This window comes from Cornus florida, unplaced genomic scaffold, assembly GCF_030987335.1.
Source record: "Cornus florida cultivar Cherokee Brave unplaced genomic scaffold, ASM3098733v1 CherokeeBrave_3.0.0_Hap2_Chr02, whole genome shotgun sequence".
Taxonomy (NCBI): domain Eukaryota; kingdom Viridiplantae; phylum Streptophyta; class Magnoliopsida; order Cornales; family Cornaceae; genus Cornus; species Cornus florida.
This window is the reverse complement of record NW_026775572.1, coordinates 84,103,479-84,126,951: the sequence shown is the minus strand read 5'-3', so window position 1 is coordinate 84,126,951 and position 23,473 is coordinate 84,103,479. Positions and strand designations below refer to the sequence as shown.

Genomic DNA, 23,473 nt, shown 5'->3' with positions numbered 1-23,473 from the left:
AATAGGTATAATCCATCCTTTTATCCACTACAAGCATAATAATAACCATATCAGAATTAACATGCTCACTCAAGACTATTCCACAATATCCAGTAAGTTGATAAGATACAAAACTTTATAGTTATAAACTCAGTTCCATTAAGCATAACAGAGATTATAATAATTGGCATGCTTATTTTTAAACCACTGCGACAGGATTTAAACTATAAAACCCCTAAGTTAATTGCTGATTCTACAAATAAGCAACTTGAATCATTCGCATCCAAGCCAACACACAAACTTTCTGAAGAGTTTCCCATTGTTTTCTAGATTAGCTTCCTATGGTACATTATGCATTACCACGCCTTCTGAAACCTTAATAAGGGTTTAGACATTACTGCAAACCCCCAGAACAGCTCCTAATTCAACCTGGAACTTTAAAAATTCGAACACAATAGCCCAGACTTCGCAGAATACCAAAAAAAAAAATTGCAAAACCACAAAGGAGCTGGCTCCCTCAAAGAGGGAGCCGCCTCCAAAGAAGATAGAGCCGACTCCCTCTTTGAGGAAGCCACCTCCTGGACCATTAGAGCCGGCTCCATGCTTCCATGGAACCGCCTCTTTGTGAAGGAGAGCCTGCTCTCCTTAACTGAGAGCTGGCTCTCACCCGTTCCTCACCTGTTTCGTCTCCGGTGAATTCCATTGATTCTGTCCCTCTCTGTTACAATCTCTAATGGTTTTGATTAGGTTAAGACTTAACCAGAAAAGATTTATCCAACTCCTTTATGCATTGATTAACAGCAATTTAAAACAAGTAGGTACATAGTCGAACACAAAGACTAGCAATTTACAAATCTTTTCAACACATACTGCTTTAATAAGTTTTAAACATGCACAATCAATTAATTCTTACGGTTAATGGTTCCTGGAACTGCTTTAGGCATGCAAAGGATACGAGTAAAAGGGAAGGAGTTAAGGTTAGAACTTGCCTGTAAGACTTTAACTCAAAATCTTAACGTTGTCTTCCTAAGGTTTTCGGCGATTTCTACTGTTCTCAACTCCTCAGTTCCTCTGCCTCCAGTACGTACTTAGGGTTCTAAAACCCTTGGCAGACTTATACTCGTATATATATAGGCAACTAAGTTTACCCTAAACCTAGTCTTACTACGTGAAGGGAAAAACTAAAACAATAACTAAACAACTAGTCCGCCACCCACGATCTCATAAAAACATAAAACCCTAACTATATAATTAAAACAATTAAGCAGTTAACAATTAAATCAAACCAATTAAATAATTAATCCAACATTAAATACATAAAACAATTAATCCAGCTAATCATGTTAATCAATTAAATCAAATAATGAAATAAAACAAAATACTGCAATTAATCAATTAATTAACAACAAACAAAACAACCAAACAAATAGCTAAATAACCACATAAAAACGCAAAATTACAATAAAACCTCAAAAATAAACTACCGAGACTATCCTTTAAAATTAGGGGTATTGCATTTCTAAAACTCCCGAGCTCAAGAAAAAGTTCTGAATGACCCTTGAAGCCCACATGACACGCAAAATAAGGTACGAAAAAATAAATAAAGGAACAATACAGAAAAATCCGGGACATTACATAATACCATGTTATAGAGTAGGCTTGTACACAGTATAATCCAATTTCAAAGTTAATGTAATCTTTTTTGCCCAAATATGTGAGGTTTTGAACTTCAAAACCTTGAAAGATAGCTCCTTTATGTACAACTATACTTCATAATTACTATCCAATTTTTTTTCGATATTTCTGTGAAAATGATCGAAGTGAAGAACTAACTAAAACTCCAAAGATCACATTACAAACAACTCTCTAAGTCGTCATTGTGTTGGGTCTTCGTTCTTCTCTCTTACTCTTTAGAAGAAGAAAAAAGGAAAAAAAAATTGAAGTTTCAATTGAATAAAACTAAAAGGAGTTTGAATTAACTATAAGGAACATTTCTTGATTTGTCCCTTCGACATCCGATAAAATTGGAACGATATAGAGAAGATTAGCATGGCCCCTGCGCAAGGATGACACGCACAAATCAAGAAATGGGCTAGGGGAGCTAAAAGCGGACAATATTGTGTCTGGCTAGGGTGAGGGTCGTTACATAACTATGATTAGTTTTGAACTAATTTAGTTAACTAGAGTTAGAGGTGACAACATGACCATAGTTTAAACTATTTAGTCCTCGATAGGGAGACTGTTCCGACTAGGTGGGTTATGGGGTTGGTGATGAGCGCTGAAAAGTGCGCATTTAAACCCCTTAAGCTTAGGTATTCTAGAACCTTTATCTATCTTATTTTTCCACTTTAGATTGATTTCGTGTTATTTCCATTTTCAGGTACTTATCCCTAAAATAAGCTAACTCAGCCAAATAAGAGCAGAAATGAAGCAATTCTGGGATGAATCAAAGAAAGGAGCAAAGTAAAGCAAAAGGAAGCAAAAGGTGGAATTTTAGCAACTTCGATCGATCTCAAGAAAAGTTTGATCGATCCAACTTTCATCGATCTCAGCACTTCCAGATGGATCTGAGCTATGTTTGTCCCTATTCAAAGATCTCAAAGTTCGATCGATCCAACTTCATTCTCTTATCGATCGAACCATCTTGTCCTTATCCAAATGATTGATCTTATCTAGCTGTACCACCCTACCAACTGCTTTCGCCTTGAACCCATCATTTTCCTAGTGCCAACCATTCTATGACTGCAGAATATAATTGACATCAGCTCCTCCTAACAAACCGTAAATAGAGTACAATGAATCCTAATACGGGCTCTAAGTTTTAAGAGACGCAATGCGGAAGTCACATAACGAAAGACACTCCTAAGGACACTTGAACCTGGAGTGCTTTCATACCAACTGTGATACTCCCGGATTCCCGAATGCTGGTTGGCCAGGCCCACGCCCGAATACCCAAGGATATCAAAACAAATTGATAAGAAACGAACACAGAGTACAAAAGAATAAAGAAGAATAAATAAAATGCTGACAAGAAACTAAAAAGATAATCTAATAATAAACCTCAGAATATATTTTCATTAATTAATAAACTCTTCTGATACAACTGATCCTCTAAAATACAACTCGGGAATCCATACTGTGTGGACCCTTAGAAAATCCAAACTAAACAAATGACAGTAATAACTGTCTAAATCAGGAAACTGAATCATAAAGGAACTCCTATATAGCATCGGAAGAATGAAGTAGACTGATCCCCGCTCAGTACGAACAACCTTTACTCCTGACGAACATCTGAAAAATAATGGTGGGTCAGGCCCACAAACAAGTTCTACTCTACTACAGTCCAAGCAGAGATCCGATACACGTATACATCCTAGTCAATCCAATAGTAACTAGTAGTCCGTATATATATACACACACACACTAAAGGAACCTCACTAGACTATAGGGTTGTCTCAACCTGAATAGTAGGCAACATGCAAAACGCATATATAGTGGGCATGAGTACCTAGACCTACCAGGGTACACAACTACACTATATCTAGCTACACATCCTTGGCGATATACGCACCCTAACCATTGATCCTGAGACTTAAGCTCATATCATGACACCATACTTATATATATATAATCTAGTAACCATCATATTCAGTATAAATTAATCCTCCATAAGTCATTCAACTTGTTCAGCTAACCTGATTTGAATATAAGTAGGACTTAACATTTTAGTTAATCCATTCCTTTATATAATAAATTAATCCTCCATAAGTCATTCAACTTGTTCAGCTGACCTGACTTGAATATAAGTAGGACTTAACATTTTAGTCAATCCATTCCCTTATATAAAATAGGTAGGACTTAACTGATAAGTTAATCCGTCCCTAGAATGCCACCGTCCCATACCGATGCATTAAACCACACAATCCAACAATTAATGTAACGATTAAGAAAATACATTAAACTATCTAGAAATAACTATGATAATATGATATCAAGTTATCACAAAATAGGAATGACTTATTATTTATTTAAGCTTCCAATATCATATGTCCTACATTAACTGATTCTTATACATATGATGATACTTTACTATACCGTCAAATAAGCATTCTCCATATCCAATTCATCCTACACATTTAATCTCAATTACTAAAACTTATTAAAAGATTAAATTCATTCGTTTGTTTAAAACATTCAAATAGCAAGCATCATTATGATTGAGTCTATTTAAATTTATTTAAACCCAAACTTAGTTCCAATTTAATGTTCAGGAATCCTACGCATGTTTCTACGTTCCATCATTCCACAGATATGAAAAATACATAATTTAAATATGTAAAAATTCACACCGAAAATCAAATCAAAATCATGCATTTATCAATTCATAACACAAGAACAGATTTGAACAAAATTCATAAAACTTATGTTCTAATCCAATTAAACATACATAATAATTTAATTTTATGTGTTTAATAAATCCTGGAATTTCCTAGGCATGTACAGAAATACGAATCAAAGGGAAAGAGATAGAAGAAGAACTTGCCTTAAACTTTCGGATCGAAAGTTAAACTTCTTCTTCCTTGATCTTCTCTCTACAGGGTTTTCTCCTCCTTCCTTCTCTAACTCTCTCTCTCTATAATATATCACGTGAATATTTTTAACCCTCTTTTACAACCTATAGCTATATATTTATAGGTTAAATAAAATAACCCTAACCCTTTTCCCAATTCACGTCAACTTAAAAAAAAAATATATTAAAATATTAAAAAGGTAAGTAAAATATGTTACGTATATAATTTATGTATATCTGTATTAAATAAATAAATTATACACATTCCATTATTTATTAATGGATTATCCAATAATATTGAAGTTACCATAATATTATAAAGTAACTTAAAACATAATAAAATCTATGTATATTTTTATTAGTTAAATATAAAACATATACATCAGATAAAATATTACTACCCAGGTTACCATAAAAGTAATTAATCAATTAATTTCCTTTTTATATATATTAAAAGGTAAGTAAAATATGTTACGTATATAATTTATGTATATCTTTATTAAATAAATAAATTATACATATTCCATTATTTATTAATGGATTATCCAATAATACATAAGTTACCATAATATTATAAAGTAACTTAAAACATAACACGTATCAAATCTACGTATATTTTTATTATTTAAATATAAAACATATACATCAGATTAAATATTACTACCCAAGTTACCATAGAAGTAATTAATAAATTACTTTCCTTTTTATATATGTATATAATATATATCTATATATATATACATACACAACTATCCATGGGTAATAATCCATGCACATCCAACCTCTTATCCAAGTAGTCCATGGGACCCAATTGGTTGGCCCATTACTACTGACCATAACCATAAAAGAAAAATAAAAGAAAATAATAAAAAAGGAAAATATTTAATTTACAATTAATCAAAATACCATTTAAGCACATAATCTAATTAAACAATTAACACATAGACAAATACAAATAATACATAGACACGTAATCAAATAATCAAGTAATACCTAATTCAATTAAACACATAAGCAATTAGTCAAATAATCAATTAAATAATTAAAAATACAATTAAAACAAATAAATAAATACCGAGACTATCCTTTTAAAATTAAGGATATTACATTCTTCCCCCCTAACAAAAGGAATTCCGTCCTCGGAATTCGCCCTTACTTTCTTCCATTATGCTTGGAAACTGTGAGTGAAAAACATCATCATATTCCCAAGTAGACGCAACCTCACTATAAGGGCTCCACTTAACTCCAATATACCAAGTGGTATACAGAGTTCCTATATTTTAAGAAACACAATAATCATACAATGCGTAAGTTGTATCAAATAACAACGTAATCCTCCCATGTTGACAAATGAATGATCTACATACCTTCAAGTGCTATAGAATATACGCACAAACTCCTATGCACCCAGCGCTAATAATTTGGTAACGCTAATTCAGAGGCGACTGCCTCAATTGCGAAACACAATTCTCTAAAAGTCAATGTAATAAGTAAAATTGACCTTTCTCCAAAAATCGCCTTTCTTCCTATATGGAAAACAGAACAAGCAAACTACTCCCTGATAGAAAAACTCTAGTATATGAGTTCAACTATTTACAACATCCCACTGTCGCCTCCCAACCGCGCGCAGTTTAGTACAAAAAGAAGTATCTCTTTCCGGCATATTTTTAAATGAAGTCGAAGTCTGATTGTACAACCCTTACTTCCATTTCCAACCAACAAATGAGAGGTATGCATTGTGAATGATACAAAACCTCCAAAGTTGTCACACTAACCTCCTTGTGCCAACAATATCACAGATAAAATTCTGACAAGTGAAGTAAACACTTCCAACTGCCCATGAAAATCTAAGATATACGCCTCAAACATATCCTGTATGGTCTAATTTAATCTCTTGATTAATTCCTCCGTCTATAGATATGAAGTAGAGCTGCTGCTCCAAAATCTTCATAAAGCTCATTCGAAATAGCACTTTGCATCCACTAATATGGACATCCACATGCTATAACACCACTATCACTGAACTATAGAACTACTATGAAGTTCTAAAATAAGCATCACTCAAATTTATGTCCTCAAGCGATCTTTTCTCAATCCACTTGGAATCCGTATGAAAAATTAAAAATTCCAAATCAATGTCGATCCTTCCCATTGACCGTCACTCTTGTTTAGTTCAACTTCCATATTTGTTATAAGAAGTGGCTAAAGATTCTATGATATCCGATGATCAACTTTCTACCTTTGTAGCAGGTTTTACACTTAGGGCAATTATATACACGTTCTTATCCGTACCTGTTCACCAAAACTGACATTTAATGTCGTGATGTACCTTCTAACCATTTGGGTGTACCAAGAAAAATTATAAACTTCCATCTCAGTCGCCCGACCGTCATATCACTATTTACAGAAACTACTAACTCTCCTCCAATACCTTAAACTCCTTCTCTAGGGTCAGCTCCAATATTTAAAATTGACCTCCTGAACTACCTTGGTAATAACAAGTGTTACTATTAAACCCGCTATACATTCAACTGATAACTCATCAACGAACTGAAAGATTTAAATATCTTATCGGTTGTTAAGAGCATCCACTTCCATAATTGCTTCCACCAGACGGAACTTGATATAAAGTGTGAATTACCACTTCTATCTATCTAAACCGTCTCGTGATCCATTCTATTCGTATGAACTAAAGTCCTACCAGTTCGAAATAGACAAGAATCAAGCTGACCTAATATATCAGTCAACCAATATCCCATCTAGAATCCTGACCCATGTGTAACATCAAAAATCCCGCAACTAAATCTATAAAATGCTCTCTCATTTCCACTTTAGTATAGGAAATGGCAGCAAAGGATCTAGTGATCTTTGATGGTCCATCTCTACTATCTAATAAATATTAGACTTGGAGAGAAATCACTATGTCCCTTCTCCTGCCTATCGTGAAGCATCATCTTTCCACCAGGATGAAGAACTAAAAGTTGTGAAACTCAGTCTGTGCATCCTCCATCCAATTTGTTTATAGAAAGTACCGTTAGTCCGGTACCACCAGCTTTCGTCTGTACCCAACATTTAAATTGGAGCATCTTCAAAAGCGAATTCTGTAACTAAATCTATCCACCACTGATGCATGATAAACTTGCCGATATTGAAAATCAATCGGTGATTCCATTTACCAATAGTCAACTATGACTATAACTCAACAAAAGTCAACAAACTACGACCTTTCCATACATACCATGCACCTCATCATTATATAGGTGTTTGGTTTCACCATCTTGTCTTTGACACACCCTACTTCTTTAAGACAAGTTAATGACAATCCGATTTCTTTGTCTAACTTCAAAAGAATATGAAATCTTTCCATCCTCTACATAAGTTATCAATTTCCTAGTAACAGCTAATTATTGCAAATTGTGACTAAAAAATAATTCCATATTATTTATGGAAATGAAGAGACTTAGTTTCCTCCTCCATGTGCAACACCGGTAAATTCCTCCTAATGACACACCCTCGTGAATAAATTCTTGATTAAGAATTTACTAATGAATATTTATTCAGTCTTCTATCCTCACTCGGTGTCATTCCAATAAGTACTTAATCCAGTACTAAATCCTCCATCCGACTTGGTAAGAACTTCTAAAATTTTTAAGAAGATGTTCAGCAAATCCAGCACCTTTGATAAATCATCATGGCGTTACAGTGATCTTTATTTACCACTACCTCACGTATACCGAAACATTAACAACCACTAATATCATGGCGTTGTAATATGATACGAATCCATACCTAACATAAAGTATATCAAACTAATCGTTCTAGATTGTTTGAATCGTAGTGATGGTTTAATTATCCTATCCCAAAACACACCATAATGACATATGTCCAGGTCTAATAGATTGGCTAGATTTATGTGTATCTACCAAATTCTACGACCGTACGCTCACAAATCTAACGTAAATAACGCTATTACACCATGTTATTAAAACAATAATTGGCTGATTACACACTTATGTCCCCAACTAAACCACATACCAAATCCCGAGTAATTAACAAAAAAAAAAAAAAAAAAAAAAAACGTATGATAAACACAATAAAACAAAATATACTCTTACTTAGGACATCGTTCTTTCTAGAAAAGAAAGTCTCCTTTGAAATCAACCTTACTAGATTGTTTCAAAATTTCCTTTTATAGTTTCATAAATAATCATCCAACCTCAAAACATATCCTTTAAAACATAGCTTAAAAACACAAATGTTTGCCTAAGCAAATACCAAGGGCTTAACCCTCATCCTTCTTATATGTGAAATGTAAACTGTCTAACTTGGTTTTTTAAAACGAATTAGGACGTCACAACATAATACCAATGCCCTCTTGTATGTGATTTAAAAATTATGTATTTCATTCTGATAAGAACACATTCGATCCCTAAACTCCTGAACAATACTTCTTATATACCTCTTTTAGAGATGATAAGAAAGCTTAATTATTTGTAGATTGATCAACCCCAATTCTACTAATAACATTCGCTATACTATTAGTAATTCAGATCACCTCGCGCGATCATCCATCTTCAAGATTTAGTATCCTCTCTATTGGATGCACATAAATCTCCTCCATTAGGATCTTCTTCGGCTCCTACTTGTTTGTCTCCTTTTTGAGATCAACTGAAGTCGTGTTGGCCCCGATATGCGGTGACCTATCACGTACACCTAAATCCTTCCTTGTCTTATACTTTTAAAGTAACGCCAAACGAACCTAAACCATCGATTCCTAACTCTGCCTTCTGGCAACGAAATCGATAACATACTCCTTTACTCCTTTGGGTCTTTATTGCTTTCGCCTTGAACCCATCATTTTCCTAGTGCCAACCATTCTATGACTACAGAATATAATTGACATCAGCTCCTCCTAACAAACCGTAAATAGAGTACAACGAATCCTAATACGGGCTCTAAGTTTTAAGAGACGCAACGCGGAAGTCACATAACGAAAGACACTCCTAAGGACACTTGAACCTGGAGTGCTCTGATACCAACTGTGATACCCCCGGATTCCCGAATGCTGGTTGGCCAGGCCCACGCCCGAATACCCGAGGATATCAAAACAAATTGATAATAAACGAACACAGAGTACAAAAGAATAAAGAAGAATAAATAAAATGCTGACAAGAAACTAAAACGATAATCTAATAATAAACCTCAGAATATATTTTCATTAATTAATAAACTCTTCTGATACAACTGATCCTCTAAAATACAACTCGGGAATCCATACTGTGTGGACCCCAAGAAAATCCAAACTAAACAAATGACAGCAATAACTGTCTAAATCAGGAAATTGAATCATAAAGGAACTCCTATGTAGCATCGGAAGAATGAAGTGGACTGATCCCCGCTCAGCACGAATAACCTTTACTCCTGACGAACATCTGAAAAATAATGGTGGGTCAGGCCCACAAACAAGTTCTACTCTACTACAGTCCAAGCAGAGATCCAATACACGTATACATCCAAGTCAATCCAAGTTGTCTCAACCTGAATAGTAGGCAACATGCAAAATGCACATATAGTGGGCATCAGTACTTAGACCTACCAGGGTACACAACTACACTATATCTAGCTACACATCCTTGGCGATATACGTACCCTAACCACTGATCCTGAGACTCAAGCTCATATCATGGCACCATACTTATATATATATAATCTAGTAACCATCATATTCAGTATAAATTAATCCTCCATAAGTCATTCAACTTGTTCAGCTGACCTGACTTGAATATAAGTAGGACTTAACATTTTAGTTAATCCATTCCCTTATATAATAAATTAATCCTCCATAAGTCATTCAACTTGTTCAGCTGACCTGACTTGAATATAAGTAGGACTTAACATTTTAGTCAATCCATTCCCTTATATAAAATAGGTAGGACTTAACTGATAAGTTAATCTGTCCCTAGAATGCCACCGTCCCATACCGGTGCATTAAACCACATAATCCAACAATTAATGTAACGATTAAGGAAATACATTAAACAATCCAGAAATAACTATGATAATATGATATCAAGTTATCACAAAATAGGAATGACTTATTATTTATTTAGGCTTCCTATATCATATGTCCTACATTAACTGATTCTTATACATATGATGATATTTTATTATACCGTCAAATAAGCATTCTCCATATCCAATTCATCCTACACATTTAATCTCAATTGCTAAAACATATTAAAAGATTAAATCATTCGTTTGTTTAAAACATTCAAATAGCAAGCATCATTATGATTGAGTCTATTTAAATTTATTTAAACCGAAACTTAGTTCCTATTTAATGTTTAGGAATCCTACGCATGTTTTTACGTTCCATCATTCCACAGATATGAAAAATACATAATTTAAACACGTAAAAATTCACACCGGAAATCAAATCAAAATCATGCATTTATCAATTCATAACACAAGAACAGATTTGAACAAAATTCATAAAACCTATATTCTAATCCAATTAAACATGCATAATAATTTAATTTTATGTGTTTAATAAATCTTAGAATTTCCTAGGCATGTACAGAAATACAAATCAAAGGGAAAGAGATAGAAGAAGAACTTGCCTTAAACTTTCGGATCGAAAGTTAAACTTCTTCTTCCTTGATCTTCTCTCTACAGGGTTTTTCTCCTCCTTCCTTCCTTTTCCTCCTTCCTTCTCTAACTCTCTCTCTCTATAATATATCACGTGAATATTTTTAACCCCCTTTTACAACCTATAGCTATATATTTATAGGTTAAATAAAATAACCCTAACCCTTTTCCCAATTCACGTCAACTTAAAAAAAATAAATATTAAAATATTATAAAGGTAAGTAAAATATGTTACGTATATAATTTATGTATATCTTTATTAAATAAATAAATTATACACATTCCATTATTTATTAATGGATTATCCAATAATACTGAAGTTACCATAATATTATAAAGTAACTTAAAACATAATACGTATCAAATCTATGTATATTTTTATTAGTTAAATATAAAACATATACATCAGATAAAATATTACTACCCAGGTTACCATAAAAGTAATTAATCAATTAATTTCCTTTTTATATATATTAAAAAGGTAAGTAAAATATGTTACGTTTATAATTTATGTATATCTTTATTAAATAAATAAATTATACATATTCTATTATTTATTAATGGATTATCCAATAATACTTAAGTTACCATAATATTATAAAGTAACTTAAAACATAACACGTATCAAATCTACGTATATTTTTATTATTTAAATATAAAACATATACATAAGATTAAATATTACTACCCAAGTTACCATAGAAGTAATTAATAAATTACTTTCCTTTTTATATATGTATATAATATATATCTATATATATACATACACAACTATCCATGGGTAATAATCCATACACATCCAATCTCCTATCCAAGTAATCCATGGGACCCAATTGGTTGGCCCATTACTACTGACCATAACCATAAAAGATAAATAAAAGAAAATAATAAAAAAAGAAAATATTTAATTTACAATTAATCAAAATACCATTTAAGTACATAATCTAATTAAACAATTAATACATAGACAAATACAAATAATACATAGACACGTAATCAAATAATCAAGTAATACCTAATTCAATTAAACACATAAGCAATTAATCAAATAATCAATTAAATAATTAAAAATACAATTAAAACAAATAAATAAATACCTAGACTATCCTTTTAAAATTAAGGGTATTACATTTTTATATATAGAGTTTGTTTATTCAATGATTTGTATGGTTTAATGCTTCCAATTGATCATTTCATTCTATCCATATGTCTATGTATGCTAGAATAAATATTTATGTGTTTGTCTCTATTTCTTGTGTTGTTGATGCATGTCTATGTGTATTAATGCTATAGATCTAAAGATTGTCAAGACATAGTGCTTAATGAAATGTTCTTGTAATTTTTTTTATGGTTCATACTCATTTCTTGATGGATTGTACCTCTCCCTTAGTTTAATTAGTTTAATTTCACGTCATTAGCTTAATTGTAGTGTAGTTGTAGTTTAGATGTTAAATGGGAGGATAATCCATGCTTGTTGTTGATGTTTCATACTTATGAAATCAAGTAACATATATCTCTAACCTTGTGATGTGTTTGGTTGTGAGTTTAAAGAAAGGATTAATGGCTTAATTTGATATGTTGTGCTATCTACCATGTTGCTTAGACAATATATGCTTAATTTGTCATCCATGCTTATTGAAAGAACCACACACACACTCTTTGTTGTAATGCATGTTTTTCCCCTCATTAATCATTCATTAAGGGTGTAGAAAAGTATGCTTAGTGGTACTCTCTAAACCCCGAGATCTCTCTCTCTCTCTCTTTTATTCTCCTTATTGCATTATTGTTTACTTTAGTTTAAATTGCATCTTAGTATAATTCAACCACCAACCAATCTTTTGATCACTCGACCTACTAACCCTAATCTTGATTCCTCAATCTAGTACGACTCATTAATCCTGGGACGATCCCTACTTGCCCTAGCTATATTTTTAGTGAAAGGTAGTAGTGGCAATTTCTAAATGTAAAACTTGGCCACATTCTTCATAGCTTTACACCACTACCTTTTGGTGGTGCACAAACCGTATGGGTTTGGGAGTGACAACCCTGGAGCACACCAAGTTTTTGGCGCCGTTACCGGGGATTGATTGAAGGTAAGGTCGTATTTATGAAATCAATTAGGAATTAATACTCCTTTGATCGTGTCTTTACTTTATTTCCATTTCAATTTTTATTACTTATTGTGTTTGTTCTTGTTTGACTAAGAGCATTGAGCTGAGAAGGTAAGCAAATGAGCATTCAAGCAAAGGAGCTAAGCAAGCAAGGAAAAATGCTAAAATCATAAAAAAAATTGCTAAGCTAAAAGGTAAAAAAAATTTGGAGTTGAAGTACTAAAGGACCTTTGTGAGCTTTTCCTTACTCAACCCTTCGTTAAATCGTCGGCCCGCGTGGAGGCTTGTAATTCAATTCTTAGATAAATCGTGAGCCCACGTGGAGGCAAGTTATTTTTCTTTGCATATTGTTAAAGAATGGGAGTATGGGAACATTGTATATGGAATAAGTTTGTTGATTGTTGATTTGTTGTGAAGGTGAAGTGTTTGTCATTATTGCTTGTTGTGTTACATTGTGCATGCATAGTCGTAGATCATTGAGACCCACTCTTGTCCCTTTAAATTTTCATCTTGAATCCATTGTTTGAAACCCTAGGGGAAGAGGTAGTTCTAGTCAATCTATTTCATTAATGGAAGGACGCAATGAGGACCATGTGGAGGACCTTGGTCACATAGACCAACAAGGTATCCTCCATTCCAATGTGCATCATGATAACATGCAAGTTCCATTAGGCATGCCGAGGCCATTCGTTCATCCACCACAACAATAAGGCCAAGTCCCATTCTATGCTCCACTACCTCCAATCATTCAAGGCAATTAAGGTGCCCATGTTGCACCTCCAATTGCTAATCCTCCCCTTGTTTTAAGAGATCACTATGTGCTTAATGAATACAATGCACCCACATACATTCAATTGCCACCATTTAGAGTACACTACTATGAGATCAAACCACAAACCATTCAAATGCTTCCTAACTATCATGGACTTCCAAGTGAAGAACCTTATAAGCATTTGGATGAGTTTCTTAAAGTATGTTCCACCGTGAGATACACGGACATGCTGGAAGAGGTCTTAAGGCTTAAACTTTTTCCATTCACCCTCAAAGACAAGGCAAAATATTGGTTTAACAATCTTAGGCCTTTTTCAATAACTTCTTGAGGATGATGTGTGGCGTCTTTATGAGAGCATGAGTGAAAATTCTTTGCATCGAACTTTATCTTCGAAGAATGGTCGAAATTCTAGTGGTAAGAAGAGTGTTGGCTTACATCAAGTCGACCACTCCAATGAAATAGCCGCCGAGATGAAATCATTATCTCAAATGTTTGATCAATTCTTGATCAACCAAAACTCGGTAAATCAAGTATCTTCCTTCCCTAACCATTCTCATCATGCATCTAATGAGACATGTATGACTTGTTCAAGTGTTTTACATTCTACTTCCAATTGTCCCTATGGACATGTGCAAAGAGAGCATCATGAACAAGTAAATGCAACATTTGTGAATCAAGGGAACAATCCTTATGTCAATCACTATAATCCTAGTTGGAGAAATCACCCGAACTTCTCTTGGAAAAGCCAAGGGGAGGGCTCAAACCCTTCCTAAGGTGGTTTTCAAGGAAAGTACATTCCACCTCTAGTGCAAGGCCAAGGTTCCCAAGGTTTTAGATCATCATACCAATCACAAGGAAACCAATTTTCAAATTCTCATTTTCCCAATCAATCATATTCCCAAAGAAATGCTAGAAGTCCTGCTTTTGAAGAGAAAGTTTTGACCACTTTGGGCACTCTAGAGGCAAACACACAATTACTTTATTCTCACTCTCAATCTATTGCAAAGCTAGAAACCCAAGTAGGCAAATAACTAGCACTTTGAATGCTAGAGAGAAAGGGAAAATGCCTTTGAATGCCCCACAAAAGCAACAATGCGTTGTGGAGACTCATTCCTCATCGGTAGGTCACACAATAAAGCATGTCAATGCGGTGACTACCTTAAGAAGTGGGAAGATTGTGGACAACCAAGTGGGTATGTCCAATGAAGAGAGTGAACCGGTGCAACCAAAAGTTGACACCCGTCCCGTTTCATATCATATTCCTCCTTCATTGCATATGCATGATCTTTCAAATGAGAATGTGTTGAAAAGTGATTTGAAAAGTGATTTTGAAAAGAGAAATTTGCAAAATGATTTCAAAACTTCTTGTGTTGAAGAGACTTCAAAGAAAAATTCTGAAAAGGTTTTTAAACCAAAAGCTCCATTTACAGATACCTTAAAAGGATCCATTTCAATTGACAAGCAAAATGCCAAAGCAAATGAAATCATGGATGTGTTTAGGTAAGTGAAAGTTAATCTTTTGCTTTTGGATGCAATCAAGCAAATTCCGGCTTATGCTAAATTCTTAAAAGACTTATGCACCCAAAAGAGGAAGAACAAAAGCCAAGCACCTAGGAAAGTGGTCTTAACCGAGCAAGTGAGCTCAATTTTGCAGCATAACACTCTTCCAAAGATTAAGGACCCCGGTTCACCTACCACTTCATGCATCATTGGTGATTATATCATTAATCGGGCTCTTCTTGACTTAGTATATGTCAAATTAGGCTTAGGAGACTTGAAACCGACGTCAGTGGTTTTACAACTTACCGATCGATCCATCAAAAAGCCTAGGGGTATCATTGAGGATGTCTTGATTAAGATTGATAAATTCTTCTTTCCCGTTGATTTTGTTGTCATTGACACGGAACCGGTCTTAAAACCTAAGAGCCAAATTCCTGTTATCCTTGGCCGTCTTTTCTTGGCAACCGCGAATGCCAACATTAATTGTAGGATGGGGATAATGAAGACCTCATTTGGCCACATGAAGGTAAAGTTGAATATTTTTAATCCAACCCCCAACTCATTTGACAAACATGAAGAGGTGAATGTTATAGAAAAATGTCATGACCTTAAATGTGAAGGAATTGAGTTTTTGTGTGAGACCAAAGTTCCAAAAAGTCCATCTTCAACTTGGAAACCAAGGAAAGTTGTTTCAAAGTCTTGTTTTGAAAGGGCGTGGAAGCCCAATGATTGCTTTGACCAAGGACCAAAAACTTATTTTGAGCTTAATCCAACAAGTTCCTCAAAGAACCATTTTGTTGGGTGGAGTTCAAAACACTTATCACCCCATTGAGGAGGGGATGCACTATAAGATGTTTGATCCAGGCTAAAAGAGCCCAACATCTTGCTAGAGACGTTAAAGATTAGCACGACAATTCGTAGGGTGTCAAAACCCTATTCCTCGCTCATTTCTATCTTTAATTTCATTTCTTGCGAAGTTTAGATATTGGCTTTGGGTTCATATGCATTGCTAGGAACTGTGATTAGGATTGCATGCACTTGTATGTTGAAATTGAGCATTTTGCATGAGTTCGATCGATCGAATTTCCCACCTGCATCAAACGTGCATCCAAATCACTCTTTGTCCAATTGTTCGAACAAAACCAGAATATTTCAGCTCTTTGTCCCATCATTCGAACTTGTTCCTAGATCGATCTGCAGTTCCAACACTTAGAAAAATTTTGAACCTGCATCCAAAAGCCTCTCTGTCTCATCGATCGAACATTTCTTCAATTCTATGCATTCTCGATCGATCGAAAGTATTCTGAGATCAATCTTGGAGAGATCGATCTTTGTTCTTTGTCTTTCAATTTTGACTTTGTTTTGACTTTATTTTAAATTCTTAATTTCAAATATTCTAAAAAATTATATATATATATATATATATATATATATGTTTTGACTTATTTTAAATTCTTATATACATATATATATATATATATATATATATAAGTATATAAATATTTTTCAAAAATTCTAAAAATATTTTTACCTTTTATTTTATTTATTTTTACTTTTTCAAAAATCCCAAAAATATTTTGTCACTTTTGAGGAGAGATCGATGTCAGTTCAATCGATCTGAGGATTCAGTTCGATCGATCGAACTGGCAAGGGAATGTTTTTAAAAATCGATTCAGGGTCATTCGATTGATTTCACAAGAATCGATCTGAGACCCTCGTTCCCCCTTCGCCACTGCATCCCAACTCTTCTCCATCTCCAGCAAGATTCCGACGAGCATCCCAAGTGTTGAATCCCTCTCTCGGATCTAAGATCTCATTCGCATCTCCATTTCTCTCTTGATTCCGGTGAGATCCGAATCTTCATCTTTTTGTTTCAAGCTTTGATTTCATGAACACATGCTTTAACTGTTAGATCTAGATTGTTTTCATGATGCCTATTGCCATGGATGAAGCTTCAACCTCTATGTATATATATGTATATATGTTTTTATATTTTCTTAATTTTGATTTGATTTTGGGAGATATGGGCCGAACCAAGTGACCCAATAGGTTGATTTGTTGTGTAGATGGGCCTACGACCATGTTCGTGAAGGCCCCGTGCCATCCACGTCACAAATTTGTGACTTTTCGAGTTTCACTTCACAGTTCGATCGATCGAACTTTTTATTCGATTGATCCGAACTTTTTATTCGATTGATCTATTACAAATCGATCTCACTTATTCTTGATCGATCGAACTTGCATCGATCTCACATTTTTGTGATCGATCGAACTTCACAGATTTGTTTTAAACATCTCACACACCATTTTTTGTGTTTCATGCTAACTCATACATGCCCAATGCTTGTGTTTTCCACATTGGATGCATTCCATACTTATACTGTCTAGCATGCTTCACATCAGGTCACTCATTCCTTGTCACTTGCATAGATTCATGTTCCTTATCTATTTTGTTTATCCTATTTGACATACATGATTCTATAATTGTGCTTTAATTCTTTATGCTGGCACTAACTCCCATTTTGCAAGTTTTCCTTTTGTTTTACAGGCCATGGCTAGGTTCAAGACTGTAGCTCGCGGACACTATCACCGCAGGGGTAGGCAGAGTTTGGACGACGAGGCAGGTTTATTTCATGCCCAGGACCCCATTCAGGAAGAGCCAGCAGAGCCCACTCCACCTCAGTCTCCCTTATCTTATGGCAGACTACAGTCTTCTGCCGAGGCATCTTCTTCACAGGCTGACGCTGAGGCTGAGCACATACCATCTCCATCACCACCGCCAACTCAGCCAGCCCAGCAGTTAGACCAGCCATTACATAGATACTCACGCCTTTGAGTGGCGCATGAGTAGGTCTTCGATACAGACTTCTTTTCCTGATCGGTACTTTCCCGATCAGTATATGATGATATATTCCGAAGGGACATCTCAGCCATTCTTGCCCCTATCTCATACCCAGTGTACCTGAGGTTGGTCCGGATGTTCTTCCAGAACCTCCGGCATGCCCCGAGTAACCTGGCGGAGCTGCAGACCACCATTGACGGCTACCCGATCCGCATCACTGTGGACACATTGTCCAGATCGTGCCACTGTCCACATGTCTGCCCTCCAGAGCTACATGACACATATCCCACTCTCTACAGGCCATCATATACAGACATGGCCGTTTTACTCACAAGTCATTATGCCGGTGGCGAGACCTTCGCCACCCGGACCTATTTTCCAGATGACCTGTGGTTTTTCGACTCTGTCTTGTTCCGTAACATCTTCATGGTCGGCCACAAGACATAGAGGCGCGGCGACTATCTGACAGCTCTGTATGCATTCTATACAAGGTATTGGCTATCTATCCCAGAGCTCATCTGGAGCGCCATGATGAAGCTGTATGTCGACCACATCAGCAAGGCCAAGCCCAAAAGGGCTAAGTATCTCCCATTTGGCCACCTCATCACCCAGATTCTACGTGATCAGCGCTATCCTTTCCAGCCATGGGAGCAGACTGAGTCTGGGGCCTGTTCTTTCAAGAAAAAGGACTGGGATAAGAGCTACAACACTCTTATCAAGAGTTTGCGGGACGATGCTACCGAGGCAGCTGAGGAGTCAGAGAGAGAGGAGCAGGCGGTAGCAGCAGCAGCAGACCCCGCAGCGGACGACGTCGTAGTCGATTTAGCTGCCGTACACATGGACATTGATTTGGAGCAGCCTGCAGAGGACCCAGAGTAGCATTCTCCAGTTGGGTCACCCGTTCACGATGCGGAGCCGGCTCAGGATCATCATTCTCCCGCTCCAGCGGCACCTGAGGCTCCTGCTCACATACCCGACTTCGGAGAGTGACTTCAGACTTTGGAGGACACAGTGGTATCCATCCACGCAGAGACTGTCTCCATTAGAGCTGACATTGCTTCCCTCCGCACGGATGTTATGATCGCATTCAGAGATCTATCCAGAGACATCCGCGACATCCACGGAGAGCGACCTGCCCATCCTACCTCCTCCACTCGATCTTTCCATTCGTTTTATTCCTCTTATATATCTGTGATTGCTGTATATTTTTGATATTATTATATTATTTTTGCAGCCGTGGCTGTCGGCTTTGATACTGGATGTACTATACTTTATTTTTGGTTTATATATGCTTTCTTTATGGATGTCCTATTTTCATATTCTTATATCTATCTGTTTGACTCCATCAGGTGCATCCTAATGACTTTAGTGAGAGATAATACTGCCCAAAATTTTCAGGACCACCCTTATACCTCTCTCTATTTTCAGTTGCTATCCTATTTACACTTGCATGTCCACTGTGCACTGTTATTATCCCTTTTGTTATCTGATGAGTTTTATCTAAGTGCCAAAATTTCAGGACCACAGTTAATCCCAAGTTTGGGGGGGCTATGCCACCCACTTTAGATACTTCTGTCCCAGCAATTCTTTACCTTAGTTGCACTGGTATACTCTTTCCCTTTTGTTCTCTTTGCACATTGAGGACACTGTGCTATTTAAGTTTAGGGGTAATGGTGCTTTATAGTGTTTGTTTTTAAATTCAAAATTTTGAGCATGACTTGTGTATTTGAGGGATTTTCTATGATTGATCCATAACTAGCTATGATTTTGATCTTATGAGGACTATATTGCTTAAAATTTAAAATTTGCTTCACTTGAGAGTCCAATACTCCTTGTATGCCTTGTTGATGCCATTTAGGAGTAAATTTTTGAAAGATTGATATCATGCTTGCACTTGTGGTCTACATCATCCTGATTTTGTGATTATTTTGAGATTCATTATAGGATTCTACACTAGCACAGGCGCACACTAGCATTCATTTGTGGGGAACATGTTTTGTTAATTATTGAATTGGTTATATCCCAATTGAGCTAGTAGTGCATTGAAAGCTTTCATTCTTGATAAAGGTGGATAACAAACCCTTTTTACTAAGTAGCCGGGATTCTAGCCTCATCAAGCACTGAACTTCTCGCGCTGAAAGGTAGAGGGCCCAAACTCTAGGTTAACAATTGATCAAAAAAAAAAAAAAAAGAAGAAGAAAGAAAAGAAAAAAAGTTACAAAAAGTAAATAAAAAGTGAGGACTTCTCCCAAAAGGTGAGAAGTGGGAAATGATTAGATGGAGGTTGTTTTGATTTGTAGCCTAGTTGATTTGAGCGTGTAAGTCCTTAGGGGTGTTTGAACACCTAGTGCCCTAAAGTCGTCTAGTTTGGGAGTCATTGACCTAACGCTCGACCTCATGGATCGCTAGAAAGCTTAATAGATCAACACATTGCACCATACTTCCATCTTTGATCCTAAAAAAAAAAAAAATTTGAGTGAAAAGAATAAGCGCACCTAAAACAATAAAGTTTTAATAAAAGGTCCACTTTTTGTCTTGATAATCGGTACTAGATTTGTGTGCTAGTTTGAGGGTAAGGATGTGATCATTTCTTTAGTTGGCTAAGATAGCAACATATTTGATGCCGATCCACTCAAAAAGGATTCTAGAGTTGTTTTGATTTGCATGATCATTTTCTTAATGTGTGGAGGACCATGCTTGCTTGCTTGATGTTGAAATTTTGGGAGATTGCTTGGAAAGGGTTGAAACATTGCATACTTGAGGTAGTTTTCTCCCAATACTTGTTTGCAATATTGGTGCCTCTTTTGAAAGAATGAGCTTAACGTTTGTGGGTTTCATTTCTGGAAACCCTTACGAGACTTCACTCGTCTGCTAGATGTAACCTAGGGGTTTAAAAGGCTTGTTGCATACGCTAAATGCAATCGTGTTCACTACGAAAGTGACGTTATCCATTTATTGCTTTCTAGTTCATAGTTGTATAGTTGTTCATTTCATTCCTTTACTTTCTAGTTCATTGATAGGGACTACCAATATTTAAGTTTGAGGGTGTGATGAGCACTGAAAAGTGCTCATTTAAACCCCTTAAGTTTAGGTATTCTAGAACCTTTATCTATCTTATTTTGCCACTCTAGATTGATTTCGTGTTATTTCCATTTTCAGGTACTTATCCCTAAAATAAGCTAACTCAGCCAAACAAGAGCAGAAATGAAGCAATTCTGGAATGAATCAAAGAAAGGAGCAAAGTAGAGCAAAAGGTAGCAAAATGTGAAATTTCAGCAACTTCGATCGATCTCAAGAAAAGTTCGATCGATCCAACTTTCATCGATCTCAGCACTTCCAGATGGATCTGAGCCAATCCAACTTCATTCTCTGATTGATCGAACCATCTTGTCCTTATCCAAATGATTGATCTTATCTAACTGTACCACCTTACCAACCGCTTTTGTCATTTTCCCAAAAATATCTTCAAAATATTTTAGATTTGTTTTTATCCAAAAAGGCGCAGCCATAGAGGATCGATCCATCTTTAATTCGATAGATCTCAGCCATGTTTGATCGATCTCACCACAAGTTCGATCGATCGAACTTCCCAAATCCCGAGAAAATCCAAATTCCAGCTCATTAAAAGTTGTTTCATATCCAATTATTAGAGGATTATTGGTGTACGAGCCCAGCTCATTTGGGGTGATTTTTGACCTACCTATATAAGAAATATGAGCCACTTTTTGAGATATACTTTATACCATACTTAGATACTTAGAGAAGAGAATTCTTAGTGAGGAAGCAAAGAAGATGAGGAGGCTAGAGACACCATTGGAGGCTCTTCATCAACCAAGGATTAGATTTCTTCCATGGAGCTTGCCTTTGAGGGTTGGAAGACATCATCCATGAGTGGCTAGACATCCTCTTAGGGTCAGAGTTAGCCCTAAGCATTCTTTTTACATCTTGATTTATGTATTTTTGAGGGGATTTGTATTGTGATACATGTTTTGACACTTATATATATATAGATCTTGTTTATTTAATGATTTGTATGGTTTAATGCTTCCAATTGATCATTTCATTCTATCCATATGTCTATGTATGCTAGAATAAATGTTCATGTGTTTGTCTCTATTTCTTGTGTTGTTGATGCATGTCTAGGTGTATTAATACTATAGATCTAGAGATTGTCAAGACATAGTGCTTAATGGAATGTTCTTGTGGTTTATTTGATGGTTCATACTCATTTCTTGATGGATTGTACCTCTTCCTTAGTTTAATTAGTTTAATTTCATGTCATTAGCTTAATTGTAGTGTAGTTGTAGTTTAAATGTTAAATAGGAGGACAATCCATGCTTGTTGTTGATGTTTCATACTTATGAAAGCAAGTAACATATATCTCTAACATTGTGATGTGTTTGGTTGTGAGCTTAAAGAAAGGATTAATGGCTTAATTTGATATGTTGTGCTATCCACCATGTTGCTTAGACAGTATATGCTTAATTTGTCATCCATGCTTATTGAAACAACCACACACACACTCTTTGTTGTAATGCGTATTTTTCCCCTTATTAATCATTCATTAAGGGTGTAGAAAAGTATGCTTAGTGGTGATTTCTAAACTCCAAGATATCTCTCTCTATTTTATTCTCCTTATTGTATTATTGTTTACTTTAGTTTAAATTGCATCTTAGTGTAATTCAACCACCAACCAATCTTTTGATCACTCGACCTACTAACCTTAATCTTGATTTCTCAATCTAGTACGACTCACTAATCCCTTGGGACGATCCCTACTTGCCCTAGCTAAATTTTTAGTGAAAGGTAGTAGTGGCAATTTCTAAATGTAAAACTTGGCCACATTCTTCATAGCTCTACACCACTACCTTTTGGTGGTGCACAAACCGTGTGGGTTCGGGAGTGACGACCCCGAAGCACACCAGTTGGACTGTGGGGTATTTTGTGAACACTTAGGCCCTGCTTGGTTTAGAACTTCTAGAATAGTTTTCTGTTTTGGGAGTGACAAAAAACGGAAAACAGGTAATTTGACCTACTTGATTGTAGTTTTA

General features: G+C 35.5%; 1 non-coding gene across 1 annotated transcript; it reads left to right on the top strand.

The window, feature by feature from the left end:
• Positions 1 to 1,981: 1,981 nt before the first annotated feature.
• Positions 1,982 to 2,081, top strand: LOC132297721 (U6 spliceosomal RNA). Its single transcript, XR_009479385.1, has one exon. It is a non-coding gene; the product is annotated as a U6 spliceosomal RNA (small nuclear RNA).
• Positions 2,082 to 23,473: the final 21,392 nt, after the last annotated feature.